This window comes from Pinus tabuliformis, chromosome J, assembly GCF_031772625.1.
Source record: "Pinus tabuliformis cultivar Carrire ecotype Pingquan chromosome J, CPIR1, whole genome shotgun sequence".
NCBI classification, from domain to species: Eukaryota; Viridiplantae; Streptophyta; class Pinopsida; order Pinales; family Pinaceae; genus Pinus; species Pinus tabuliformis.
The window spans coordinates 184,878,305-184,889,046 of record NC_142295.1 but is presented as its reverse complement, the minus strand read 5'-3'; the positions used below and the strand labels follow the sequence as shown (position 1 = coordinate 184,889,046).

The 10,742-nt window shown below is 43.8% G+C and overlaps 1 pseudogene; it reads left to right on the top strand.

The window, feature by feature from the left end:
- Positions 1 to 1,787: 1,787 nt before the first annotated feature.
- On the top strand, positions 1,788 to 2,420 carry LOC149226296 (pyrophosphate-energized vacuolar membrane proton pump 1 pseudogene; annotated as a pseudogene).
- The last annotated feature ends 8,322 nt before the right edge of the window (positions 2,421 to 10,742 follow it).

Here is a 10,742-nt window from a genome sequence, read left to right as displayed (position 1 = left end):
TTCTACAGGAAGTTTCGTATCTTCTACAGGAAGCTTACAAAAAAGCCAAATTGATCTCCAAAGAGGACCTGAAGGCTTGGAATATGTCCATGAGGCCTACACTCATCTATGTTTCCACTCCTCACCCCTTTTCCATCATTCTTTTCATGTCATTATGCTTCTTTCCTCAAAACTGTGTTTTCTACAGGATGCTCTGAATTTCTACAGGAAACATCCTGTAGAACCTTTGGATGAGCCAAATTCAATCTCAAAAGTGAATCTAATGGTGGGAATCTGTTGATCAGGCCTACAAGCACTTGTGTGTCCATCCCTTGCCTTTCTCCATCATTTGTCCACCTCCTTGTGCTTCTCATTGTGCTTCTACAGGATCTTCCTGTAGAAATTGTGGGAAACTAGGCATGCATTTCAAAAAGTGGTTTTGCAAGCATGGTAGCTTCCTCAAAGGTTCAAGAGTCCTCCTGCAATCTTCAAACTCATCCTCCATCATCTCCATACCTGCATCACAGCAAAAATTCATTTTGTCATACCATGCAAACACATGCAAAATGCCTTGAAGCCAAAAACACATAGAGCAGAATTTGTTTTTGCCATAACTTGAGAACCATGCATCCATTTGACAAACCATTTTATGGGGGATTGTACAAGGTCGATGACAACATGCCTGAGCAGTTTCATGCAATTTCGGTGCATGGTTTCCAAGAAATCAGCCTCCATCACCATCAGCCATTTTTGCATTTTCTCCATAACCGTGCATCCGTTTCAAAACCTGTTTCATGGGGAGATGCACGTGGGTGATAGTAGCCTACCCAAGCAGTTTCAGCCAATTCCGATGCACTATTTCCGAGAAATCGAGCTCTGAAATCTTCAGCCATTTTCCAATTTTCTCGAAATCCGTGCATCCATTGATCACGAATTTGCTATGGGAGATGCATCATGATGGTAGGAACATGCCCACCGAGTTTCAGCTCAATCCTCTTTGGCGTTTGGGAGAAATGTCGAAAACAAATTCTGGTTCGGGGAAGATGCAGTAACAGCAGCTTGAATGTGCAGATTTGAACGTGGAAACGATTGTCTGGAGCTTGGATCCGTCCAGAGGACACCTGCACAGAGAAAAAAACAGCCATGAATCATCAATCAAGCCACCATGCAACCACATCAACACATGCATGCAGCAAAGCTTCACGGCAGCCAACTGACTTTCAGGTACGTGACAAAACCAATTCCTCTGTTTGCATGAATCTAATCTGAACATTGCATGAATGAATGAGATGGTTAGGATTAAAAAATCGGTGGCCAGATAACTAGCCACCCACATCTAGTTCAACAACGCTTGGTGGGTGGATGAGACACGTGCGCTCAGCCATCTCAGGAAGGAAATTGAAAACGGGCAGTGGTGAACAGTTAAACTTCAGCGTGCTTGATGGTAAGTGATTACAGGCAGAGGACTACAGTTCATAGTTAAACACTGCAGTGGAGATAACCGTTTGCATGGCTAACACATGTCTCTGCCACCTCACTCCAAAAATCACGCAGAAGTCTGAGCGCTCAGCTGTTGGTCAACTTGCACTTGCAACGTGATTCACTCGAAGTGTATTCAAACTCAGGTATTGCTTCCCTTTTTGCAAAGTTACGTACTCTAAAATGCGAGCTCATGCTGTGGAACTATTGTTTGTCTTGTCTCAAGATGGAGATAAACGAAAATTAGCAGAACATCTTGAAGAAAAATATATGAAATGGTTAGCAAAACCTATTTCAACATCTTCAAATTTGGTCTTGGCGGTTCTTCCATGGCTCTGTTTGGCAGCGTAGGTGGTGGTATTTGCACCAAAGCAGCAGACGTAGGTGCTGATCTTGTTGGCAAGGTTGAGAGGAACATTCTTGAAGACGATCCACGCAACCCAGCTGTCATTGCTGATAATGTTGGTGACAATGTTGGAGATATCGCTGGTATGGGATCAGATCTATTTGGGTCCTGTGCTGAATCTTCCTGTGCAGCTCTGGTTGTTGCATCCATATCATCATTTGAAAACTCTCATGATCTTACTGCCATGTGTTATCCCTTGCTTATTAGTTCAATGGGTATCATTGCTTGCTTAATCACAACTCTGTTTGCAACTAACATATTTGAGATCAAGGCTGTGAGGGAAATTGAGCCTGCATTGAAAAAGCAACGTATTATCTCCATAGTAGTGATGACTATTGGCACTGTTGTTGTAAGCCTAGTTGCATTGCCTTCATCCTTCACTATCTTCAATTTTGGTGCCCAGAAGGTTGTAAAGAACTGGGAGCTTTTCTTCTGTGGTGCTATTGGTTTGTGGTCTGGCCTTGTTATTGGTTTTGTCACTGAATACTGCACTAGTAATGCTTACAGCCCTGTCCAAGATGTTGCCGATTCATGCAGGATTGGAAGCAGCAACTAATGTTATATTTGGGTTGGCTGTGGGATACAAATCTGTTGTTATATTTGCTATTGCAGTAAGCATTTTATGAAGCAAAGAAAGCTGCCGCAGTCGGAAAGTATTGTCATGACAGGAACAGAAACGTGAATCAAGGATTAACCAATGGAAAAACAGTGATTCCCATCCAGCTTCGGCATGCAATATCTATTCTCGGGCAGTTCATTGAAGCTAGCAGACTGTTTCTACAGGAAGACAGAACAGTTTCTACAGGAAGACAGAACAGTTTCTACAGGAAAGTGAAAAGAGGGAAGCCAAAGGAGAAATCGGCCAAGATGCTAGCCAAGGACGTCACCAGGGCCATCAAAGACAAGGGGAGAGATTTGGTTGCTCAGAGGATGAGCAACACTTTCAGTAGGGGGGTGATGATGAGCCCCAAAAATGTACAATTATTTGGGCTCATTCAACCTCCTAATTTGGCTTAGTCCACCATTCTCATTTGTTTATTGCATGTTTTTGATTATTTTTATGTTAATAGAGTGAATTTGGTTAGTCATTATGCCAACAAGTCTAATGGGTGCTTTGTGTAGCCTTGTTGGTCAACTTGGAGACAAAATGGAAGGTCTTAATGAGCACTTGGCAGCCAAATTCGTGGGAGAACAAGCTAGAGGATTTGTAGGAAGGTGTCCCCCTCATTTATGGGCCCTTACCTCGAATTCTCCACCATCAGCTCGGAGTTCAAAGGCCACCAAATCAGTGAGCACAAGGGCAGCCAAGCAAGTCAAGTTGGACTGTTGTTAACTCCAAGTCTTGGGCAGCCAAGTCCCTAACTTTTAGGAGGACTGTTGGGTCCTCAAATTGTATAAATAAGAGGGCTTGGGGCCTCATTTTGGTTAGCTAGTGGTTGGTCATTTTTGTTAGCTAGTTGGTAGTCATTTTTGGTAGCTAGTAGTTAGTCATTTCGTAGCAGCTAGTTAGTCAATGTGGTTTTAGCCCTTTGTAAGCCAGTTTTGGCATGACATTAGACTTTTGATTATGAATAAAAGCAAGCAGTTTTGGATCAGATTTTGAGTTTTTAAAGGAGCCTAAAGCTCTCGGGGTTGGGCCCAACCTGAGAGCTTAGGCCTCCTTCCTTTGTATCAATATTGTTCCTTTAGCATTTCGTTTCCATTTTCCTTTACATGCATTTGAGTATAGCTGCTGATTTAGATTTCCTGTAGAAGTCAAACAGATTGGTTTTATTAGTTAGAACTGTTGTAGTTGTTTGGAAGTAGGCTGAGGCATTACTTAGATCCATTCATGCACTTTCATATTCAGCATTGCTTCTTCATTCCACTGCCATGCATGAGTTTCCTTCACAATTTATATTGCTGTTCATTGATTTTATGTCACAGGTAGCTCAGGTTGAAGCATTCTCGTTTTGGTGACACTCACAAGCATTTGTTTCATCTACACTACTTTCTCTTGTTCCATCACTTCGTCCTCCACCTTGATCACACCTGCAAACACATCTTTGATCCCTGCTCCGCTTTGTTATCTCACAAAGCCTTTCACTCCTCACGTACTTCCATTCTCTAGCCCTTTCGTTGACATAGCCCTTTACCTTCCACCCTACTCCCTACACTCACTTCCCATCCCATTCTTTCACTTCTAAATCCATCACCAGCCTCATTCCTACCTTACACATCTCCCTCTACCATTTCATCATCCCTCCATCACTCCAAACACTCACGGTAGGTCATCCTGTAGCCATTTTTAGACATCCTGTAGAAAACAGAGTATCCTGTAGGATCCTCCACAGCCATCCTGTAGGAGGCCACTCTCTCGGTTGCTGAGCATTTGAATGCGAGGAACCTCTGTGGATGGATGCTAAGGATCCCTAGGGACCTCTCTTAGCCTCCCCAACCTGTCCCACGCTTTCCTTCCTTCTCCATCCCATCTGCACAACCAAACCCTAGTTAGCACAAGATCACAATCATTCCACATACTTAAAGGAAAAATACAAAAACATAACTTTCATGATGCAAGTAGTTTAGATCCATGCATTTACACTTGTTAGAGGTAATGACAGCGTTGGTAGAAGTTGCATTTACATTCTTTGCATTATAAGAGGTTAGACTAGTCAAATTAGGGTTTCCTAGGTTTACATGCTTTGGTTTGCTTTCAGTTCATTTTTGTCAAGTAAAGTAGCTTTCCTTTGAGATTAGCTTTCGTCCATCAATTAGCAAGCTTCTTCTGAGAGCCTATAGAAGTTGGCTTGAGCCCTAGCGGACTTGTGCCAGCTGACCAAGTGACAGCTGCGACAAGAGCTAGTACTTGTGCATATAGCACCGCCGCTTCCAAGTTTGTACGAACTACCGGGTTGATAAAATTAAGAGACAGGAAGCCCCAGGAGTTGTAGCATTATTGCTACAATACTGGAGCCCACCACTCCTCACGAACTATGGTATGGTAAGACTCCCATGGTAAAATACTTCATGTTACACAGTAATTTGTCACTATTGGTCACCGTCCCTGTTACCCCTTTCCCGTACTTTGGAGGACTCATTCCGGGACCTGTGAGCAGTGACATAACTTAAAAACACTTGCATTATGTTCCCCTAAGTATGGACTTCATGTGCCCTGAAGACACCTCCTGCAAAATATCCCTGAAAAGTGCCCTTTTTCCATTAGCGCGGGTCCACAATGCACTACCCGCGCCTATCAATGAGATCCTCAAAAGAAGGTGCGACCATTGGCACTCTGTCTTAGAATAACACCCATGCCAACCAAGTTTGGAAAAGATTTTTAACAAACGCGCACCCAGATGTTTTTTCCCTTCAAGTCATGAAGTCTTTTGAGGATAAAGCTCATCTTCTAGATGTCGAGAGTCATCATCTATACTTTACATCTATCCGCAGCGACTTTTTGGAGATAATGCCAATCTATAATGGGTGTCTTGATACATTGTATCTTCCTCCCCTTCTCCATCTATAAAAGTCTGTCCTCATGCATTTGACAAGCTAGTTTTTGGAGTGATGCTAGTAGTGATAACGCTTGTTTTGAGTGATAGTAAGAGTCTTGGAGCATAGGGAGGTTATGCTGCCGGAAGTCTAAGAGAGAGAAGGTCTATTGCAAGACATGTATAGCTACTCGCCCAGCCAGAGGAGAGGTTCAACGTCAGAACTTTGGTTGTATCTTTCTCTGTTGATTATTCATTAATAAACGACTATCATTATGGTTCCGATCTTATTGTTCATTATGATAATGTTTGATCTATTTCCTTTCTGACTGATATATAGTTGTATTTTAGTGGATTTTATGCTTGTATTCGCTTCGTTCTTTGCATGTGCAGGTATCCATTCGTGGAGATCGTGAGGATCGTGACCTGCCGAAGCAAGGGAACGGGAGTATCAACTCTTCTACGACATTAGCGTTGGACTCCAAGTTGGTTCTCATAATCCACTTTCAATTTGCAACTAGGAACTTGCATGGTAGCGTTAATTGATTGTTGCTAGACCCATTTTGGGCTAGTGGGATCGCCTCTGTCCGCAGAGGGGATTTACCTCTCCAACAATTTGGCGACTCCACTGGGGAGGAGCTACTTGTTGTTTGATTCATAAACCTTGGACGGAGCCTGAAGCACGGCCAGGCAGCCTTCGAAACGCTATTGCTTTGCATTAGCGAAGTAGATCAACGCCACTTCAGTCAATCTCCGGTTTGGTTTACGAACCGAACAGCTTAGAGTTTGTCTTGTGTTTTGGTTTTCTCTTGCTTGCCTACGCAAATGAGCTTTCTGGGTTAGTTTTAAAGTTGTTTCTTGCTGTTTGATCTGTCTGAATACTGTCGACCAGACCCTGGATTGCTTGATTTATTTTTTGGGCCAGCAAACTTTATTGGCGCATTTTTCTACCTGACAGTCGCGCCAGTTGGCGCATGTTGCACAAACGTAACTCGCGCTAATTCCTTAATAGCGCTAGTTACAGGCTGACAGTCACGCCAGTCCTGTCAACTTTGCCAATTTGTTTGTTGGAAGCTTTTTAAACTCAGATTTCTGTCTTTTTACATCTTTTTCGGCTACTGGAGTGTATCAGAACTCTGTTTGACTGGTTTTTTACCTTTATCCTTCGGATGTTTGCCTATTTCTATTGATTTTATACACCAGCCCTAGAGCATCTAGTGGCTTTGTATATCGAGCCTTCCGTGGGAGTTTTCGGTTCTTTGATTGTCTAGTCAACTTTTTGGTTGTTTTCTACACTTGTCTAGTGGTTGTCAAAACTTATTATTCTGTGCTTCGAGCAATTCACCTCTATCTCATTTGGATTCTGCTTGACTTCGTTTGAGCTTAGATCACATGGTTCATTGAGGTCTTTGTGATTTTCCTTGTTTTGACAGTTTATCTTGGTGTTTCAGACTTGGTTCTATTTGCATTGAGTGAAATTTGCCTGTTTACGCTTGTTAATATCTCTCGAGATTTGTTTAAGTGCATTATGCCATTTTAAAAGAAAAAAAACAAATGATCTTTTTGCATTATATTAGTTAGCATTTATTGTTATTGGCAATTAGTCACTTTTAAAAAGAAAAAGAAAGAAAAGTTTCATTTACTGCTATTAGCTGCATTAGGATCTTTGTTGATTGTTTAGTGATCATTTTGTTTGTTTGAAAATCTCAACTCTTCTGTAGTTAGCATTCATTGAACGGAATGATATATTTTGGCATATAGTTTGCATTTAGGAAATTCTGAGAGATCACATACGGTAGGACCTAAAAACTGAGACCTAATTGAAGATCAACTGTAAAATAAACCGAATGAATCTAACAACGCATTGGAACCTAACGCATACATTCGAGAGGTCTAGGCTAGAGACGTGTTCCAGCGTCGTTAAACCTAGTCACTATTGTTTCACATTACGGTTGGGTGATTCCTCCTCTTGTGACTCGATAGTGGTCTAGCACGCACTGAGCTCCCACGTACCGTCGCGTATATAAGGGAGACCCCACTAGGTTATCATCCTTTATCCACAGGAAGCCGTGTCTGCCGCCTTACAAGCCATAATGCACTGAACACAGCATTCGGGAAGATTGACTGCCGTACAGGAAGTCCTTGGATTTCATCTGATTGCCAAGGTGTATAAGCAGTTTTACGGATTGTTTGGTAAACCCTTTGCCTAGAGTCTCCAGAGTAGTCACTTTTGATCCTTTTCGGACTCCTTAAAAGAAAAGGTGCCAGTGAGCATCTTGTCACTTCATGCTCATTAAACATTCGAAGGAGACTAGAGTCATCTTTTTGTCCTTTTCTCAACTCTTAAAACATGAAAAGGTCAAGTTGTGTCATTGCGTCTTAAAATTTATTCGGCCACGATACACATTTACCCGGTTAGATTTTGTTTGCGTTATTTTGAGTATGGTTTTGTCTCGTTAGATTCCCTAGGATTTTGTGAAGTTTCATCCTGGCGGAATTACCAATTTCGTCTTCTTCCGAGATACCGGTTGTAAGTGAAATTATTCCTGTTGTTCCAAGTATACAACTGATTAGTTCTCGTGCTCCAGGCGACGAGACTTACGAGTTTCATTAGAACCCTGTTTGGGAACCTTCTGAGGACAGTGTCCCTTTTTGGGACTACACTTCTCCTCGTGTTTCAGTCCCACCTTTTTCCTCCGACATGGAGGACGTTTCCCCTAATTCGACTGAAGAATCCGTTGCGATGAGCGGTGAAATTCCTACCGCAACGGAACCTACACTTGTTAGTAGCACTCCTACTACTGGGAACCTACCTCCAGGCTATAAAGCATTAAGGGATACTATGCCCTCTGGAACTCCTTTCACGGGTTCTATTTGGTCACAACTCGCTTTTCCCACCACGGAGCCTTTTACTCCACAAAGTCGCAGTACGTCTGTTACCTCAATCACAACCGCTCCAACGGTATGTGTAGCTTCTTTGACTCCTATTTTCGGTCGTCCTTCGGCTTCTTTATTCGGAGTCTTTGATCCTACGTCAAACGTCCTAGCGGAGGGGCCATACAATCGATATTTGCCGTCTCAACCGATGGTTGAGATTTCAGTTCCGTTGTCAATTGATTGGGGCTCCACCTCTTTTCATGGTGGCCAAGTATCGTCTGCGCAATCTCCAAGACCACCTCATCAAGCCCAACAAGGGCAATCCTTCCAGGGAAACCCTTTTGCCTCTGGTTGTCCGTTTTTCCCCTCTTATGTTCAACCTTCTGGTAACTCAGGTCAATCTTCTGTTCAACAAGCTTAACCTGGTATCCAGCAAGGTTATCCTACTAGACAAATTAGTCAATCATATGTTAACCCAAACCAACCCAATGTCCAGTATGGTCCAATATCTGGACAAGTCGGTCAACCACATGGTCAGCCCACCATCTAGTATAGTCAACCTTCTGGGCAAGTCGGTCAGCCTCAAATCCAATCAGGCCAACCAACTGCCCAGCCCACTCAGCCATCTGGTCCGTTAGGACAACCTTCAGCTGTACAACTCCACTCCCAGCAGGTACAACCTTCTGGGCAGGTAGGCCAACCTCAATATCAACAAGGTTATCCTTCCGGCCAGATAGCCCAACCTACAGGACATCCTTCTGGCACTGCTCAACCTGGTTTTTTGCCCCAGGCTGGACCCCAGACCCCATCCGGTCTTCAAATGCAAGCTGGAGTTCAATCTCAACCAGTCTATCAAACTCAGCCTGTTTCTCAAACCCAGTTTGGAGTCCAGCCACCGTATGGTTACCAGCAACCTCAAGGGCAACCTTTGTTTGCCCCATATCAAAATTATCAACAACTGCAGGCGAATCCTTATCAGAATTATCCGCAACCATATGGTGCTCCTGCAGGACCATTTGGTAATCCATGGAACGCTGGGGGGCAGAACCCAAATCCCTACGGACAAAACCCTATGGGGCCAAATCCGTCCGGACCAAGCCCTTGGGGGCAACCGCCAGTTGGTTGGAACCCTGGTGCTCCATCCCACCAGCAGCCCCAGATGTCCTTTAATCCTCAATTACCTTTCTTAGCAACTTTAGAATTACCGGATGTGTCCAAATTGACCAATGATCCTATTCTCCATAATCCATATTGGCCTCCGGTTCCAACGAAAATTCCCGGTGACTGTCCAAAGTTCGATGGTAAAGCTAATGAAGATCCACAAGCTCATGTCATGACTTATCACCTGTGGTGTTCATCCAATTCATGGCTTGATGATTCAATTCGGCTTCGCCTTTTTCAAAGGACTCTCACTGGCTCTGCAGCTAAGTGGTATATTGAGCTCAATCGCAGATCCTTTCAGGATTTCAACTCGTTGGCTATGGCATTTCTCACTCATTTTCAGTTACCCATTCGATATGAAACGGGTACACACCTCCTCACATCCTTAAGACAGAAAACGGCTACGCATATCTCTGATCATATCCATGAATGGAGACGGCGTAGACGTATGATCAAATTTTGGATTCCCGACCAACTTCTTACCGATTGGTTTACGACTTCGTTCGTTCCTCCAATAGCTCGGGACATTGCCATGGGGGCGTGTGTTACTGAAGAGCAGGCTATCACGCGCGCTCAGTACCTTGACTTGGTTTATTCTCAGTCAGGTACATTGTATGATTATCTGCCTAACGCCCCGAGACCAGGAACATCCAAAGCCCCGCCAACACCAACTGTTGATGGTATTATTGGTTCTGTTAATTAGTCCTCGAAGAAAAATTCCGCGAACCCTGGGAAGCAAAAATCAACTGCTTCGAATGAACAAACTTCTTAGGTAACACCCACTTCGAATATTACTTCCGAGGTCAGTGCCGTCCAGTCCACCACGGCAGATAAAGCCTCGAAAGAAAAGAAGAAAGGGAAAGCGAAGAATAAGCCAGATCAACCTAAACAGGACTCCCCTAAACCTCCACTCGAGGACGGTGCCAAGCGCAAACCCAAGTATCCTTGTCTTATCTGTGATGAAGATCACTATACCAAAGACTTCCCTAGGTGGTCCGAAGTTAGTCGTTTGTTGAAAGGCGCTCCCGAGACTCCTGCGGTGCTCAAAGAACCCTTTCCCTCACAACAAACTCAAAAAACTCAAATGGTGGCTGACCCCTCTCAGCCTCCCTCTTCCTTCGGTTCTCAAGTGTTTATGGCTGGAACGATACCTGTCAATATTAGTACTCGAACAAAAGATTATCCGTCATCTGTCGGGAAAAAGCCTGAGGTCCCCTCCAGTGCTCCTCCGTTCAGTTCAGGCCCACTCCATATCGAGAGACCTACTACTGAGACGCCTCTTCGACCCCCTCCAAAAGGAGTACTCCGGAAATCTTCTTACAACCCAAACGCCCATGCTGCACAGCACTACAATATCGTTGAGGACT